This window comes from Mobula birostris, chromosome 5 (assembly GCF_030028105.1).
Source record: "Mobula birostris isolate sMobBir1 chromosome 5, sMobBir1.hap1, whole genome shotgun sequence".
Classification (NCBI taxonomy): domain Eukaryota; kingdom Metazoa; phylum Chordata; class Chondrichthyes; order Myliobatiformes; family Myliobatidae; genus Mobula; species Mobula birostris.
In genome coordinates, this window is record NC_092374.1 from 33252105 (window position 1) to 33266345 (window position 14241).

Consider the following 14241-nt stretch of genomic DNA (forward strand, 5'->3'; position numbering starts at 1 on the left):
TGAATTGCCTGCTTTGAGCCAGCATCGATGTCAAGTTTCAGCTTCATCGTGTCTGATTTTAAAAGTTTCTTCCCCCAGGCAGTTAATCTGATCATCCACTTGAGTTAACCAACCCCACCCCTGTCTATTAACACTTGTCACTACACTGCAAATACTTTAAACTAATTTTTATAATGCTGTTTACATACAGGTGTTAATGTATATTGCACATTTTATTCCATGACCATACTTTAATCTCTAACTTTATTTTTATAATCTTTATAATTGTTGAATGCTGTGGCTTTACCAGCAAATTCCTGATACAGAAGACAATAAGAGCGTAAGATGGAGGAGCAGAAGTAGATCTTTCGGCCCATCGAATCTGCTCCACCATTTTATCATGGGCTGATCCAATTCCACTCCCCTGCCTTCTTCCCACACCTTTTGATGCCCTCTTCACTCCTGATGTCATACCCTCTTGTCCTAGACTTCCCTACCATGGGAAATAACTTTGTCATATCTAATTTGTTCAGAACTTTTAACATTCAGAATGTTCCTATGAGATCCCCCCCTCATTCTCCTGAGCTCCAGGGAATACAGCCCAATAGCTGTCAGATGTTTCTCATATGGTAACCCTTTCGTTCCTGGAATCATTCTCGTGAATCTTATCTAAGCCCTCTCCAATGTCAGTATAGCCTTTCTAAAATAAGGAGCCTAAAACTGTACACAATACTCCAAGTGTGGTCTCATGAGTGCCTTATAGAGCCTCAACATCACATCCCTGCTCTTATATTCTATACCTCTAGAAATGAATGCCAACATTGCATTTGCGTTCTTCACCACCGACTCAACCTGGAGGTTAACCTTTAGGGTATCTTGCACAAGGACTCCCAAGTCTCTTTGCATCTCTGCATTTTGAATTCTCTTCCCATCTAAATAATATTCTGCTCATTTATTTCTTCTGCCAAGGTGCATGACCGTACACTTTCCAACATTTTATTTCATTTGCCACTTCTTTGCCCATTCCCCTAAACTATCTAAGTCTCTCTGCAGGCTCTCCGTTTCCTCAACACTACCCACTCCTCCACCTATCTTTGTATCATTGGCAAATTTAGCCACAAATCTATTAATCCCATAGTCCAAATCATTGACATACATCGTAAAAAGCAGCAGTCCCAACACCGACCCCTGTGGAACTCCACTTGTAACCAGCAACCAGCCAGAATAGGATCCCTTTATTCCCACTCTCTGTTTTCTGCCGATCAGCCAATGCTCCACCCATGCTAGTAACTTCCCTGTAATTCTATGGGCTCTTATCTTGCTAAGCAGCCTCATGAGCGGCATCTTGTCAAAGGCCTTCTGAAAATCCAAGTACACCACATCTACTGCATCTCCTTTGTCTCCTCTGCTTGTAATTTCCTCAAAAATTTGCAGTAGGTTAGTCAGGCAGGATTTTTCTTTCAGGAAACCATGCTGGCTTTGGCCTATCTTGTCATGTGCCTCCAGGTGCTCCATAATCTCATCCCTAACAATCAATTCCAACAACTTCCCAACCACTGATGTCAGGCTAACAGGTCTATAGATTCCTTTCTGCTGCCTCCCACCTTTCTTAAATAGTGGAGAAACATTTGCAATTTTCCAGTCATCTGGCACAAAGCCAGAATCTACTGATTCTTGAAAGATCATTGTTAATGCTTCTTCAATCTCTCCAGCTACTTCCTTCAGAACCCGAGGGTGCATTACATCAGGTCCAGGAGATTTATCCACCTTCAGACCATTAAGCTTACTGAGCACCTTCTCAGTCACAATTTTCACTGCACATACTTCACTTCCCTGACACTCTTGAATATCTGGTATATTGCATATGTCTTCCACTGTGAAGACTGATGCAAAATACGCATTCAGTACCTCTGCCATCTCTGCGTTTCTCATTACAATATCTCCAGCGTCATTTTCTGTTGGTCCTATATCTACCCTCAACTCTCTTTTACCCTTTATATACTTTAAAAAGCTTTTGGTATCATCTTTGATATTAGTCACCAGCTTCCTTTCATAATTAATCTTTTCCTTCCTAATGACCTTCTTAGTTTCATTCTGCAAGTTTTTAAAAGCTTCCCGATCATCTATCTTCCTTCTAGCTTTGGCTTCCTTGTATGCCCTCTCTTTTGCTTTTACTTTGGCTCTGACTTCATTTGTCACCCACGGTAGCATCCTTCTTCCATTCAAAAATTTCTTCTTATTTGGAATATATCTGTCTTGCTCTTCCCCTATTTTTTGCAGAAACTCCAGCCATTGCTGCTCTACTGTCCTTCCTGCTAGTGTCCCTTTCCAGTTACCCTTGGCCAGTCCCCCTCTCATGCCATTGTAATTTCCTTTATTCCACTGAAATACCAATACATTGGAATTTAGTTCCTCCTTCTCAAATTTCAAAGTGAACTCAATCATATTGTGATCACTGTTCCCCGAGGGTTCCTTAACCTTAAGCTCTCTTATCACCTCCGGATCATTGCACAACACCCAATCCAGCACAGCCGATCCCCTGGTAGGTTCAACAAAAAGCTGTTCTAAAAAGCCATCCCTTAGACATTCTACAAATTCTCTCTCTTGAGGTTCAGTGCTGGCCTGGTTTTCCCAATCCATTTTCATGTTAAAATCCCCAACGATTATCATGACATTGCCCTTCTGACACACCTTTTCTACCTCCTACTGTAATTTGTAATCCACATCCCAGCTGCTGTTTGGAGGCCTGTGTACAACTGCCATTAGGGTCCTTTTACCCTTGACATTTCTTAACTCAACCCATAGAGACTCTACACCTTCCGATCCCATGTCATCTCTTTCTAATGATTTAATGTTATTTCTTATACACAGGGCCACACCACCCCCTCTGCCTACTAACCTATCTTTCCGATACACTGTATATCCTTGGACATTCAGCTCCCAATGGCAGCCATCCTTTAGCCAAGTTTCAGAGATAGCCGCAACGTCATACTTGCCAATTTGTAGCTGAATTTCAAGATCGTCCATTTTATTTCTTGTGCTGCATGCATTCAATTGTAACATTTTCTGCATTCTGTTTTAACTGCACCATACCTCTATTACCCTGTAACTCATCCCATTGGCTGTGATTATGCCTCATCTCCTGCCTGTCCTTTCTATCATCTCTGTTGCACGCTATCTTTGATTTATTTCTGTTTTCTCCTTCCTCAGCCCTATCACTCTGGTTCCCACCCCCCTGCCAAATTAGCTTAAACCCTTCCTGACAGCTCTATTAAATCTGCCTGCTAGGATATTGGGCCCCTTTGGATTCAAGTGTAATCTGTCCTTTTTGCACAGGTCATACCTCCCCCAGAAGAGGCCCCAGTGATCCAGGAACCTGAAGCCTTGCCCCCGACACCAGTCTCTCAGCCACGCACTAACATGCCTGATCATGCTATTCTTGCACTTGTTAGCATGTGGCACAGGCAGCAATCCTGAGATTACTACCCAGGAGGTCCTGCTTTTCAGCTTCCTACCCAACTCCCTGAATTCGCTCTTCAGGACCTCCTCCCTTTTTCTACCTAAGTCACTGGTACCAACGTGTTCACTCTCTCCCTTCAGAATACTCTGCACCTGATCCGAGACAACCCATACCCTGGCATCTGGGAGGCAACACACCATGCGGGTATCTCTATCAGGCTAACAGAACCTCCTGCCTGTTCCCCTCAATTTGGAATCCCCTATGACTACCACATTCCTTACCTTCTTCTCTCCCTTCTGCACCATGGAACCAGGCTCAGTACCAGAGACCCGATCGCCGTGGTCATCCTCTGTCAGGTCACGCCCTCAACAACATCCAAAATGACATAACGATTACTGAGGGGGATGGTCACAGGGGTGCTCTCTACTATCTGAGCTCTTCCCATCCCTTCCCTGACAGTCACCCACATATCTAACTCCTGCAGCCTCGGGGTGACTAACTCATTGTAGCTCCTATCTATCTCCTGCTCACTGTCCCTAATAAGCTGTAGGTCATCAAGCCGCAGCTCCAGATCCCTAACATGGTATCTCAGGAGCTGCATCTCGGTGCACCTGGCACAGATGTGGCCATCTGGGAGACTGGAAGATTCCCAGGATTCCCACATCTGACACCCAGAGCAAAGTGCTAACCCTACAGACATGCTCTCTATTCCTCCAAAAAAAATGCAAGGAGAAAAATGAAATCCACTTAACTCGCTGAAGCCCAAGTGAGCCAAAACCCTACCATTCTGCCTCAGATCACTCCGTCGATGACTGTTCTGCTAGGCAATGTCTCCCTTTTATACCTGAACCTTCCCTGCTCTCCAACTCACAATTGGTGTGCTGGATATAGCCAAGTTCCCATGAAGCTTTCCCCTTTTAAACTTCGCTCCCGGACCTGTGCACCACCTCCTCTTTCGGAGCTCTCCAACTCACGATTGGTGCGCCGGTTATGGTGGATAAAGTTGATCCTTGATCTTTTAAAAGATACTGGCAGTCAGCTACCTTTCTTATTCATTATGATGTTTGCTTTTATCATGTAGATGTGACAATTTCAGGCTTTATACAAATACAGTAAATTTAAACAAAAATGTATATCCTAAGATGCATGGTAGATGGTACTTCCTGAATATCTTGAAAAATATTATCGACAATTACTTTTCCATGTTCCCTAGGACAGTGCCTGTCTGTCTGAATATGTGCAGATCATTTTTTTTGTTAACTTTCTGAGCCTGGCAAAAGAAGGGACTTTTGTTTATAAAGTATTTTTTTTTCCTTTTTGCCAAAATGCCCTACAAAGACATAACGCTTTACGGAACACCTAGTGCTATCTGTAAGGAGTTTGTATGGTTTCCATTGACCGCATGGGTTTCCTCCCACATTCCAAAGATGCACAGGTTAGAGGGTGTGCTTTGTGGGTGCGCTATGTTGGTGCTGAACGCATGCAGAGCCCCAGCACATCCTCAGATTGTGTTGGTCATTGAATCAAATGACACATTTCACTGTATATTTCGATATACATGTGACAAGTAAAGCTAATCGTTAAGATCTTTATCTCAAAGTTCCAAGTAAATTTATTATCAAAGTACATATATGCCCCCACATACAACCCTGAGATTCATTTTCTTGCAGGCAATCACAGTACATACAAGAAACGCAATACAGACAAAGAAAAACCACATCCAACAAGACGGACAACAACCAATGTGCAAAAAACTGCAAATACAGAAAGGAAAAAATAATAATAAATAAATAAGAAATAAATATCGAGAACATGAGATGAAGAATCCTTGAAAGTGAGTCCATAGGTTCTGCGAACAGTTCAATATTGGGGTGAGTGAACTTATCCCCTCCGAGATTCAAGAGCCTGACGGTTGAGGAGTAATAAATGTTGTTGAAAGTGGTGATGTGGGTCCTGAGGCTCCTGTACCTTCTTCCTGATGCAGCAGTGAGAAGACAGCATGGCCTCGATGGTGGAGTCCTCGATGATGGATGATACTTTCCTGTGACAGCACTCTGTATAGTTGTGCTCAAAGGTGGGGAAGGTTTTACCCGTAATGGACTGGGCCATATCCACTACATTTTCCAAAGCTTTTCCGTACAAGGTTTCCATACTAGGCCATATGCAACTATTTCCTGTTGAGGGAGAAAAATGTTTAAGGAACAAAGGAACACATTACTCATGAATTAAGAGTCATCAGTCCCTCAAGGCTCCTTTGCCATTTGAAAACATCCCTTTTGATTTAATTATAACTTCAACTCCACTTTCACGTTAACCACTTTCATCCCCTTCTTATTTATCAAATGCCTTAAATGATATTTAAAAACTACTACTTCTACTTTTTGAAGAGGACTTCTAAAGAACTACAAACCTCATGAGACAGAAAATTAAAAGCCATCACCTGTCTTAAATGAGTGACACCTTATTTTAAACAAAAACTATGTGTTCTGGATTCTCTGTTCTAGGGAGCAGTCGTCTCTCCATATTCACCCATCAAGGTCCCTTAAGGTATTATATGTTTAATCAAATTCCCTTTCATTATTCTAAACTCTAGTGGATACTGCTGTGTACATACATCTATTGATGCTTCTGGACACATCTTCAGTGATGTTCCTGAAATCATCAGGTGTTTCGGGTCTTTCAACATCATACAACCTCCTCCAGGTGACCCAGCCAGGGCCGATCAGACCCCAGCTTGTGTCCAGATGGCTAGCTACTTATGACTCCATGGCTCCCCTCTTTTGAGCCACAGCCATCTTGAGGCCCACTCTGCCGCATCGGTGGTACTGCGGATGGCTCTCCCTCTCTCCCTCGATGCCTAAAATGCTGAAGGCACTAACTAAGGAACGGGCTGCGAATCCCCTACAACCAACCTCCACTAGGAGACACCTCGCTCTCCATCCAGCCTGCTGACAGTTGCTGACCAGTCCTGCGTACTTCCTTTCAAAGGCCTCTTCCAAGCTATCTTCCCATGGGACTGTCAGCTCCAGCAGCACCACTTGCTTAGTAGACTCGGACACTAGGACAATGTCTGGTCGCAGGGTGGTGGCTGCGATATGGTTGGGGAACGTCAGCTGCCGTTCGAGGTCCACCAACAGCTGCCAGTCCCTTGCAGAGGTCAGAATGCCTGCAGATGTTCACGTGGCAGGTATTGACTGCTCCCCAGCTCTGACAAAGGGAATGGTCTGCTTGGAGGGTCAAGACCTCTTCGCCCACTCAACTCCTGCGCTGACGGCTTCAGCCTAACCTATCCAGTCTTCCCTCATAAGAAAATCAACTATTCCCGGTACCAGTCTAGTAAGCCTTCTCAGAACAGCTTCCAATGCATAAAAAATCTTATAAATAAGGAGACCAGGACCATACACAGTTCCTCAGCGTGGTCTCACTAGTGCCTAGATGCTAAATCAAGCATAAACTCTTTACTTTTGCATTCAATTTATAAGACCATAAGACGTAGGAGCAGAATTAGGCCATTCAGCCCATTGAGTCTGCACCGCCATTCCATCATGGCTGATCCCGAATCCCACTTAACCCCCACACACCCGCCTTCTGACCTTATCCTTTGATGCCCTGACCAATCAGCAAACTATCAACTTCTGCCTTGAATATACCCACGGACTTGGCCTCCACCTCAGTCTGTGGCAAAGCATTCCACAGATTCACTACTTTCTGACTAAAAAAAAAAATTCTCCTTACCTCTGTTCTAAAAGGTTGCCTCTCCATTTTGAGGCTGTACCCTCTAGTTCTGGATACTCTCACCATAGGAAACATCCTCTCCACATCCACCCTATCTAGTACTTTCAACATTCAGTAGGTTTCAGTGAGATCCCCCCCCCCCATATTCTTCTAAATTCCAGTGAATACAGGCCCAAAGCTGCCAAACGCCTCTCGTATATTAACCCCTTCATTCACAGATTCATCCTTTTGAACCTCCTCTGGACTCAATGACAACACATCCTTTCTGAGATATGGGGCCCAAGACTGTTGACAATACTCCAAGTGCAACCTGACTAGTATCTTATAAGGGCTCAGCATTATCTCCTTGCTTTCATATTCTATTCCTCTCGAAATAAATGCCAACGTTGCATTCGCCTTCTTTACCACAGACTCAACCTGCAAATTAACCCTCTGGGAGTCTTGCACGAGGATTCCTAAGTCCCTCTGCACCTCTGATGTTTGAACCTTCTCCCCATTTAGATAATAGTCCACACTATTGTTCCTTTTACCAAAATGCATGATCATACATTTCCCAACACTGTATTTCATCTGCCACTTTTTGCCCATTCTTCCAATTTGTCAAAGTCCTGCTGCAATCATATTGCTTCCTCAGCACTAACTACCCCTCCGCTCATCTCTGTATCATCTGCAAGCTGTGCAAAAAGCCATCAATTCCATTATCCAAACCATTGAAGAAAAATGTGAAAAGTAATGGTCCCAATACTGACCCCTGAGGAACACCACAAGCCACTGACAGCCAATCAGAAAAGGCCCTTTTTATTCCCACTCACTGCCTCCTGACTATCAGCCATTCCTCTATCATGCTAGTAACTTTCCTGTAATGCCATAGGATTTTATCTTGTTAGGCAGCCTCATGTGTGGCACCTTATCAAATGGCTTCTGAAAATCCAAATAAATGACTTTCACTGCCTCTCCTTTGTCCATTCTACTTGTTCCTTCCTTGAAGAACTCTAACAGATTTGACAGGCAAGTTTTCCCTTCACAGAAGCCATGCTGTCTTTGACTTATTTTATCATTAGTCTTCAAGTACCTTGAAACCTCATCCTTAATAATAGACCCAACACTTTCCCAACCACTGAGGTTAGGCTAACTGGCCTACAATGTCCTTTCTTTTGCCTTCCTCCCTTCCTAAAGAGCGGAGTGAAATTTGCAATCTTCCAGTCCTCTGGTGCCATGCCAGAATCAAGTGATTCTTGAAAGATTATGACCAATGCATCCATTATCTCTTCAGCAACTTCTCTCAGAACTCTGAGATGTAGTCCATCTGGTCCAGCTGACTTATCCACCTGAAGATCTTTGAGCTTGCCGAGCACTTTTTCCTTTGAAATAGCAATGGCATTCACTCCTGCTCCCTAACACTCCCACAGTTCTGGCACACGGCTAGTCTTCCACAGATGCAAAGTACCCATTAACTTCATCTGCCATTGCTTTGTCCCCCTTTACTACCTCACCAGCATCATTTTCCAGGAGTCCAATATCAACTCTCACCTCGCTTTTACTCTTCATATAACCGGAAAAAGCTTTTGATATCCTGTATTATTTTTTTCCATCATTTGCCCTCATAGTTCATCTTTTCCCTTCTTATAGCTTTTTTATTTGCCTTTTGTTGGATTTTAAAAGCTTCCCAATCATCCAGCTTTCCATTCGCTTTTGCTACCTTAATACCCTTTCCTTGGCTTTTATGCAGTCCTTAATTTCTCTCATCAGCCACGGCTGCCGACTCCTGCTATTTGAGAACTACTTCTTCTGTGGAACATACCTATTCTGCACCTTGTGAACTACTCCCAGAAACTTCAGCCATCTCTGCTCTGCCAATATCCCTGCCAGTATCCTCCTCCAATCCACCTGGGCACGCTCTTCTTTCATGGCTCTGTAATTCCCTTTATTCCATTGCAAAACTGATCTATATGAGTTATGCTTCTTCCTCTCAAATTGCAGTATGAATTCAATCATATTATGATCACTGCCTCCTAAAGGTTCCTTTACATTAAGCTGCCTATTAAGATCTGGATTATTACACAATACCAAATTTAAGATAGCCTTTCCCCAAGAAGGCTCAAGCACAAGCTGCTCTAAAAAGCCATCTCATAGTCATACAACAAATTTCCTCTCTTGCAATCCAACACCAACCAGAATTTTCCAATCTCCTTGCATAGTGGTCCCCCATTACAATGTGTCATTACATGCCCTTCCCAGCTCCCTTTGCAATCTCAACCCCACATCTTGGCTACTATTTGGGGGCCAATATATGATTCCCATAATGTTTCTTTTTATCCTTGCAGTTTCTTAACTTCACCCACAAAGATTCAATATTCTCTGACTCCATGTCACCTCTTTCCAACAGAGCCACACCACTGCCTATGCTTTCCTATCTGTCCTTTTGATATAAAGTATATACTTTGATATTAAGCTCCCAACTATGGCCTTCTTTCAGCCACAACTCAAATTATGGCCACAATGTTATACCGACCAATCTCTAATTGCCCTACGAATTTGTCCACCTTATTCCGAATGTTGTGTGCATTTAAATACAGTACCTTCAGTGCTGCATTCTTCACCCATTCGAGTTTTGCCTCTATGGTATAACTTAACTCTTTACTCTGTCTGCATTTGTACCTAGCCACTGGCTTGTCCTCCTTTACATTCATGTTACACCCATCATCTCCTTGTAAACCTACTGGCTTATCTTCAGCTCTATCATACTGGTTCCCATCCTCCTGCCATATTAGTTTAAACCACTCCCAGCAGCTCTAGTAAACCTGCCCACAAGAATATTGGTCCCCCTCAGATTCAAGTGCAACCCATCCCTTTTGTACAGGTCCCACCTGCCCCAGATGAGATCCCATATATCCAGAAGTCCGATTCCCTGCCTCCTGCTCCAATTCTTTAGCCACACATTTATCTGCCACTTCATTCTTTTCCTATCCTCATTGTCGTGTGGCACAGACAGCAATCCAGAGATTACTATCCTTGAGGTCCTGCCTCTCAGCTTCCTTCCTAACTCCCTGTATTCTTTTTTCAGGACTTCCTCCCTTTCTCCCATATTGTTGTTATCAATATGTACCATGACTTCTGGGCTGCTCACCCTCTCTTTTCAGGATATTGTGGATGTGTTCAGAATAATATTAATTCCCTAGCAATAAACAATAAAATTCCATTGGCTTTCAAAATCACGTGCTATACCTGCTCAACTACTAATGAACCAAATGCAGAAGCAAATTTGAGAACAGCAAGATTTAGAAATGTGACAACTAATTGGCTGATATGAATATTGACCAAGAAAAAAAAAGGACAATTTACTATTCTTCCTGTAATGCCTGAGATGTTTTACATTCATCTGAATTGGTGAACTACTTATTATCAAAACTATTTATTCAACAACATTGTGCTCATACGTAAGTGTTATGTTGTAGACCTAAAATATTAGGCCAAAATTACATTGTGAGCTGTAAAGTATAATCACAGGCAAGTGCATTTCCAACTAAACAAAAAGACAGGTGTCTTGTTGCATACTTTCTGCCAAGATGTACAGCTAACAAAAATATGGCATCCTACAAAGTGTTAGCTATTCAGTTACATCTGGGCCTTCAAGGCGTTTTAATAACAGCGTCTATTGTCCACAGCTTACCAGTGGTGTGATCACATTTCTTATGCATAAAAATCCTCAATGAATCTTGAAACCCTGTGTATATGAAAGATTGTTAAAGCTTAGATTTGGAAGCTTTTTCAGTCAAAAGTATAGCATAATAATGCACTTGTTTATATCTAGTCTTTATCTTGTAGAATCTTATTTTAACACTTTTCTTATGCATATTTAGGTGTCGTTCTAGTTACTCAGACAAAACTGTAGGATTTAACTTCAATATATATTTAAAGACACTCTCTCAGCCAGGAATCAGCTAACAGCCTTGAAACAAGATGCAAAACTTCAAACTGTCCAGAACGGTTCAGTCCAGTTTGAGCTGGGCCCTCCATTACTGCCTGATCTAAGCTCTACCCCACCATTTCCCCAGTGATGGCAGGTCACATTCCTCCCCAGACGGCAGGACATTCTTATCCCGTGAAGTCAGAATCTTTCTCTAATCACCAACACACTCTGGAAAATTCTCAAACATCAAACCTCATGCTTTTTGATATTGCTACTCTCTCTGTCACACTCCTAGACCTTGAGACCTTTGCTTAAAGCCTGTCTTTCACAAGCCACGGTGCTCCATTTTCTATAAACCTTCTATATCAATCAAGGCTCTGTATCAACATTTACATCCCAACAATGGCTAATACCTAACAGTTGCCTTGACTTAAACATTACCAGACGCTTGAATCTTTTCTCTATGTTGTCACATGCCCTTCATTGTCAAGATTAAGTTCATTGCCATGGGCATATATAACAAGGGTATAAATACCATGAAAGTAACCTTTTTGCAGCATTAGTACAATATATTATAATCATGGCAAACATAAATTACATAAAGGATCTAGTGCTTTCCTGGCGAACATAACAAATAAACTCTTCTCGGGCTTCCAGCCGGGTACAGCCAGGTACAGATTTTAACTGATGTTTTGATGGCAAACTCTGCCATCTTCGTCAGGGATGATGCCTGGGCACATCTAGTCTGGTGGTATTTATACCCCTGCCGTCTGTCTCTCCTGATTGGTTAGTCCTCATCCAATCAGGCATCTCCCTGATGAAGATGGCGGAGTTTGCTGTTCAAACATCTGTTAAAATTGATATCTGTACCCAACTGGAAGCTTGAGAAGAATTTATTCATGAACTTAAATAAGCATACACTATACTTAACTTACACAACATACTAAGTAGAGACAACATAGAGACAGAATCAGGTCTATTATCACTGGCATGTTTCGTGAAATTTGTTAACTTAGCAGCAGCAGTTATTCAATATATAATATAGAAGAAAAAAATAGTAGTAAGCAAACCAATTACAGTATACATATGTTAAATAGATTTAAAATTGTTCGAAAAAAGAAATTATATATATTAAAACACTTTGGCAGTGTTCAAGGGTTCAATGTCCACTTAGTAATTGGATGGCAGAGGGGAAGAAGCTGTTCCTGAATTGCTGAGTGTGTGCCTTCAGGATTCTGTACCTCCTACCTGATGGTAACAGTGAGAAAAGGGCATGCCCTGGGTGCTGGAGGTCCTTAATAATGGACACTGCCTTTCTGAGACACCGCTCCTTGAAGATGTCCTGGGTACTTTGTAGGCTAATACCTAAGATGGAGCCGACTAAATTTACAACCCTCTGCAGCTTCTTTCGGTCCTGTGCAGGAGTACCCTCCACCCTCCTCCCCATACCAGACAGTGATGCAGCTTGTCAGAATGCACTCCACAGTACATCTATAGAGGTTTTTGAATGTACTTGTTGACGTACCAAATCTTTTCAAACTCCTAATGAAGTATAGTTGCTGCCTTGCCTTCTTTATAACTGCATTGATATGTTGGGACCAGGTTAGGCCTTCAGACATCTTGACACCCAGGAACTTGAAACTGCTCACTCTCTCCACTTCTGATCCCTCTATGAGGATTGGTATGTGTTCCTTCGTCTTACCCTTCCTGAAGTCCACAATCAGGTCTTTCGTCTTACTGATGTCGAATGTCAGGTTGTTGCTGCAATACCACTCCACTAGTTAGCATATCTCACTCCTATACACCCTCCCGTCAACATCTGAGATCCTACCAACAATGGTTGTATCATCAGCAAATTTACAGGTGGTATATGAGCTGTTCCTAGCCACACAGTCATGGGTATAGAGAGAGTAGAGAAGTGGGCTAAGCACACACCCCTGAGGTGCACCAGTGTTGATTGTCAGCAGGGAGGATATGTTATCACCAATTTGCAGATTGTGGTCTTCCAGTTAGGATGTCGAGGATCCAATTGCAGAGGGAGGTACAAAGGCACAGGTTCTGTAACTTCTCAACCAGGATTATGGGAATGATGGTATTAAATGCAGAGCTATAGTTAATGAACAGCATCCTGACATAGGTGTTTCTGTTGTCCAGGTGGTCATTGAGCCATTGAGATTGCATCTGCCATTGACCTGTTGTGGCAATAGGCAAATTGCAATAGGTCCAGGTCTTTGCTGAGGCAGGAGTTCAGTCTAGTCATAACCAACATCTCAAAGTGTTTCATGATGTAGATGTGAATGCTACTGGGTGATAGTCATTAAGGCAGCTCACTTTATTCTTCTTAGGCACTGGTATAATATTAACATAGAACATAAAATAGTACAGCACAGTACAGGCCCTTCAACCCACAATGTTATGCCGACCCTAAAACCCTGCCTCCCACATAACCCCCCACCTTAAATTCCTCCATATACCTGTCTAGTAGTCCCTTAAACTTCACTGGTGTATCTGCCTCCACCACTAACTCAAGCAGCGTATACCACGCACCGACCACTCTCTGAGTAAAAAACCTTCCTCTAATATCCCCTTTGAACTTCCCACCCCTTACCTTAAAGCCATGTCCCCTTGTACTGAGCAGTGGTGCCCTGGGGAAGAGGCACTGGCTATCCACTCTATCTATTCCTCTTAATATCTTGTATACCTCTATCATGTCTCCTCTCATCCTCCTTCTCTCCAAAGAGTAAAGCCCAAGTTCTCTTAATCTCTGATCATAATCCATACTCTCTAAACCAGGCAGCATCCTGGTAAATCTCCTCTGTACCCTTTCCAGTGCTTCCACATCCTTCCTATAGTGAGGCGACCAGAACTGGACACAGTACTGCAAGTGTGGCCTAACCAGAGTTTTATAGAGCTGCATCATTACATCGCGACTCTTAAACTCTATCGCTCAACTTATGAAAGTTAACACCCCATAAGCTTTCTTAACTACCCTATCTACCTGTGAGGCAACTTTCAGAGATCTGTGGATATGTACCCCAAGATCCCTCTGCTCCTCCACACTACCAAGTATCCTGCCATTTACTTTGTACTCTGCCTTGGAGTTCATCCTTCCAAAGTATACCACCTCACACTTCTCCGGGTTGAACTCCATCTGCCA